A 6,000-nucleotide genomic window follows, 5' to 3' on the forward strand; every position below is an offset into this window, starting at 1 on the left:
GTATAAGACTCTAAATAAAGGGACACCAAGCACATAATAATAAGAAGAAATTAGACCTACGTTATACTCGAATTGTGTAACTGATAATTTTATAGGTAATGTAATGATGTAACTGATAATTTTATAGGTAATTTAATGACGTAAATCCAACTTATTAAAGACTTCTACATTTTTATCTAATGTATATTGTCAATTTTTATATATGGGGGAAGTAGGTAAGAGTATGAGAGACCGCTGGTATATATACTGCGGAACGCTGTTGTGTTTCCATCCCAACCAAATTCTCGCACTCTTAAGTCTTATCTTGGTTTTTTTTTTGTCGAGTCCAATCAAGACTCAACTATTCGGCTTTCAAATATTGGTTACTAATATGAGCTCAAGTCCAATTCGTCAATAGACAATTAGACATGAATATATGATTTTCCCATTGGGAAATAATATTAAACATATAATGTTGTCTCAAGAACTGACCTTTCTCTCTTCTATATAGTAAGAAATGACGATTTAGCATTAAACCGTACCCTAAATTCTGTCTACCCCTTTCCTAAAGAGAGACCAAGGGATGTAAATTAATTAAAAATTTATTTGACACTGAATTTTTTTGTCATTGATGAAACAAATTTTGTTTCTATATCATCTTTCACTGGCATCTCAAATCTATGTTTACAAAGTTGGAGGATTTGAAAATATTTTATATGCATCTCACTTGCATGCTCTAATGCGACGAACTCTTTGCATCTTTTGGCTAATTAGCTAATTGCAAGCATGACTGTGTGAATTTGTGATCCTTGTTCACTAAGAAGGTTGGATAATCATGATTATTTGTTAAAGTCCAAATCTAAAGAGATCAAGTATAGTCGCCTGCTAATCTCAGATAAAAACCCTTGCTTCACTCTGCATTAGAATGAAAAAATATTAAAAGAAATAAAAATTTATAACCCTATTTTATGATGGTTTCCGTTGAAATAATGATTTGAGAGTTTTCACAGTTGGATAATCGTACACATCTCAAAAGCAAAATTTACATTGAAATACTTGGAACTTACCTTATTTTATTTCCCACGATGAATTCAACAAAATTATGTGTAGGGAATAAAGACTTACCATCATATTCCACTGTGTCGATGTGAATGTTCTTAGCTTTTTAATATGAATCCTTCTTGGCCTAAATTATAGGTGTATTCTAAACACATGCAAGATAGAAGACGCCTATTAAATTGGAGTAGTTGATAATAGAATCGAAATAATGTGCATAAATATATTATGTAAACAAATAAAGACATCATGAATAAAAAGAAAAATAATATCATAAGCGGAATTACGACTGCATGCATGTCTTTATATACTCTAGTATATATTGATTGAATCCGAATGACTTGTGAAAGACTTCTAGATGTACTACAATAACAATAAATCTCTAAATAAATAAATAAAAGTGTTATCTTAACTTTGTTATATAATTATCTCTACTTTCAAATATTATCTAAATCTAACAAATTATTTAAATAGGTAGTTTAAAATAGTTGGAGACTACCACATGCCTCGAAAAAACCCTCTTTTATATACTCCCTCCTATTCTAAATAACTCTCCCTATTTCCTTTTTCGTCTATTCACAATACTCTCTCTATTTCCTTATTTGGCAAACTTTTATAGTTATTTTAATCACCCCACCCCACAACAATACCCCACAATACTCATACTTTATCTTATTTTAATCACTTTACCCCACAACAATCCTTATTTTAATCACCTTACCCCACAATAATACTTATTTTAATCACACAATACCTTCCCTCTCTCTAATCTCCTACCCCACTCCAATACTTTATCATATAATACTCCCATACCTTAATTCTCGTGCCCTCCATGAAAGGGGAGGGTTATGTAGAATAGGAGGGAGTATATACATTGATGATTGATTGATTGCTTGATTGATTGATTGATTAGTATTTAATAGTTTAATTCTATTTATCGCGAATATATATTTATGTCGGAATTTAGTTAAATAGCTCATTTTGTTACCATAATTAGTAATTTAATTTGTATATATTTATTATAAATAATTGTTATAATTGTAGATTTGGTACTACTTTTTGTTATATTGTTTTATACGTACTAGTTCGTGAGTAAAGGAAGACCGAGTAAAACAAGATGGGATCGAAGCGAGATAAATAAGCTAGTACGGAGTATTTGATAAAGAGAACTAAAGTCAACCTTTGACTTTTGTCTATCTTGAACTCAATGACCCCTGCTTCCCAGTTCATTCGTTGATTTTCAATCAACAATGACCAAAATTTGACATTGATGGCCAAGCTCATGGATTTCCATTATCAAGCACACATAGCCATTCCCTTTTACCATCATTACCAAATACCAACCATCAATTCATCACCATCATCAGCCATCCACCTCGTCTTCCCTTCAATCACAATACCCCACCACCTCATCACAAAAGCAACCACAGGCAACAACCGTACATCACCTTCATCACCATCACCAACTCACCATTTATGCACCACCCACGAGCTGCAGCCAAACCCGTCCCGCCTGCATTACCATCCATCAATCAGCAGCTCCCATCACCAACTCACTCCACTATTACCATGTTTGTTCGCCCGAAAACCCGACATCAGCCTCGTATCCACCTCGTGTTCCCATCATCATAGCAGCAACAATACCAGCTGAAGAGTTAAGAACGATAAACACCTAAGAAGGGGGGGGGGGGGGGAATTAGGTGTACCTTTTAAAAAATTTATCCTTAACTTGCTTAATTGATTAACTTAAGTAAAGAATATTGAAGTACACGACTTGAGAAACTTAATTGAATGTAAGTTCACAAGAAGGTACAACAGTTCTATGTTACAGTATAGGTGACTGTGACACAGAACTTGACTAGGTACAAGCGAGAAATAGTAAAGTGAAAGAACGTAAAAGTAAATGAATAAACAAACGACATTTTAAAAATTGGTCCAACCTCTACTCCGAGGCCTACGTCCAACCGTTATTTTATTGCTTGTTTAGAAATTTATTCAAACCTACTAAACCCCTTACAATGAAAATAACTCGCCAACTTACTCCGGTTGCACTCAAACTTAAAGTTATTCCGCTTCAAGAGTTTATGGGTTCTCTATCTCAAAGTGTTACAGAATCTTGTATCTCAAGAGTTCACTAAATGAACATGGAGATCACAATTAAGAACTAACACGAGAATCATGGAACAAACTCATTATGTCACAAGATCTGAATCGATACTTGGAGGTTTTCTGACTTTTTGAAAACAAATGAAGACTTTAAAAATCTGAAAAACGTTTTGCAAACACTTGAAGAACAAAGCTTTAAATGCACAAATGATTTGCAATATTTTACAATAAATGCTTTGGAAAGCCTTGAGAAATAAATGAGACTAAGACACTCTATTTATAGTGGATTTGATCTCAAGTAAGTACAACTTAGGGAAATTAAATCCAATATAAAAATAGTAGCTTTGAGTGATGGTAAGTGTTAGACTATAGGCTTGAGGCTTACGTTGTTGAAGAAATCAGAAAAGTTAAGCTAATACACTCAACATGTGACCTTTTACAAAAATGGTAAAAAACTTTTTTAACTTTAAAAGTTTGACAAGTCCAACTTACCATTTATGTAAAAGGTGTTTGCACAAATCTAGAGGTTTATTCAACTGGATTTGTGACTCAAAAATTTCAGATTTTTTTCAAGCTTTTGAAGATTTAAATGTTTAAGGTTTGAAATTTGCAAAGTTTTAACACTTCAAACATTATGTTGAAAACGTCTTCCATACGGTAGTACCAGAAACCACAGTACAACTTACTGTTGCATGGTTTTGCCATAACTTGACTTGAATGAGAATGTTACACTTACTCTTACATTTTTCGACTAAGGCTAGAAAAATATAATTGACTTGACTTTCTTGATTATCTTGATCATCTTAAGTCATTGTTGAAAGTCCATTTGGTTGCTTCAATCACTAGTCATTTTCAACTAAGAGCAAACAATCAAATAACAAGGGGACTTGACATCATCAACTCAATGTGTTCTAACAAATTCCCCCTCTTTGATGATGACAAGTCCAAACATGTGTGATATCCCCCCTTAGCCCATGGTTAGTCGGTCTTTGGTCATTTCAACATATGCATAATTTATAAACATGATCAAGGTATTCGAAGGGTGCAATATGCTTTTCCAAAGTAAAACATCTAATCATGGTAGCTAAGACATAATTACGGTGAACGTTAGCCTAAGAGTTAAAAGATCACACATAAGTATAGTTTGGACTACTTCCCCCTCTTGACATTATCAAGGGAGGATAAAAAATGTTCAAGGATAGCTAAATATGTCAAAAACACACGCAAATAAGTTCAAGCATAAAAGAAAAACATCCAAGAGTTGCAAAATAAGTTCTTAAAGTAAAGAGCCGAAAAGCTTAAGGAGGAAGAGGGTTAGAAAGACAACTTTAAAGTTACGAGGATGGATTCTTCTTGTCAAGACGTTCAAAAAGATCCTCATTCATGGTACAAAGATCACCCATCTCATCCCGTAGCTGGGCATTCTCCATGACCAAGCGATTAACCATCCCCATAAGTTGATCTAACTTACTAATCACAACCCCTAGATAGTAGCTTGGACTGTGGCATCACCTTTGCCCTGATTTTTCTTTGTCAGTTTCCCATTTTGGATCTCCATGTTCATTCGGGAAAGGAGGCCCGAAGTCATCTTATCACTTAGCTTCTCAACAGCGGGACTCTCTTTCAACACTAAACCTTCCTTTTCAAAAATTAGAGAAAGCAACAGTTCCCATAAGGAACCACTATGTTCTTATCATAGTTCCCGTCTTGAAATTCTGCAGCTATCTCATTAATGCGATGGAACATGAGACGAGGAAGGTTAATGGGAATGTGTTTGACAATATGGTGAATGAGGAGCATGTCGAGGAAAGAGCATATCCCCCGACTGTTGTTGCTAGGGACAAGGTTCCTAAAGACCAGATTGAAGATAAACCGGATTGGGGCAGGGAGTTCAAGAGCATAGATATTTGTAGGACCATGTTCATCATGAGGTCTAAGGACTTTCATAATCTCGGTAGATGTGACTTCCTCAACCTCACCCCAGTACGTTTGGGAAAGGTGGTTAACCCAACATCATGAATCTCCAAATGGGCCGCAAGTTGTTCGGTTGTAGGGACAAAGGGTTTTTGATTGATGTAGGCCGAGAGGGTACCAGATGCAACATTAACCTTGACAGTAGCATAGAATTGAATAATCTCGGATAAGTACATAGGACTATACTTGTCCAACAGATTTACCCAACCCTGAGCTACCATGGCCTCTTTGAAATACTTAAAGGCAGGAGAAAAATCATACCAAGATGTTTTGTAACGCCTACCATTATGAAAGCAACAGTTCAGAATACCATGACACAGCTTTAATGTTTTTTCGGAAAGATCAATGGATTTAAGATGACTTAGGACATCATTTTTGAATTGATCGGTATGAGGTGTAATGATCAGATCCATGCAGGTGTTGAGGGGAACCTTCTCCTCAATAATCTCATCCTCATTGATTTTATCCAAACTTGGCAAATCCCGATGATACCTAGGCCGTTTGAGTGCCTTGGTTTTTGAACCGGATCCCTTTCTTCTTTGAGTGACTTTGGATTTGGGTGGGGATGCTTCCGGTGTTACATCATCGTCATCGCCAAAGATTTCGACCATCTTCCTCTTAGATCGTGTCCGAGAGGACGGTTTTGAGAAAAGTGGATCAAACCCATCGTCAACTTCCTTCCCAACATCACAATCATCAACATTGATCACTTGTTCAATAGTGGATGCCTTAGTTGCATCAGTCTCAGCCGGCACATCTTCCTCCATTCTCTCATTCACCAAGTCTTTCAAAATTTCATCAACACCATCATCCTTCTTTTCCTCACTTAAATTTTTCTTCACTCTTTTTTTTTCTCACTTGTTTCACTCTTTTTTTCTGATTTTT

Source organism: Silene latifolia, chromosome 9 (genome assembly GCF_048544455.1).
Source record: "Silene latifolia isolate original U9 population chromosome 9, ASM4854445v1, whole genome shotgun sequence".
In the NCBI taxonomy this organism is placed as follows: Eukaryota; Viridiplantae; Streptophyta; class Magnoliopsida; order Caryophyllales; family Caryophyllaceae; genus Silene; species Silene latifolia.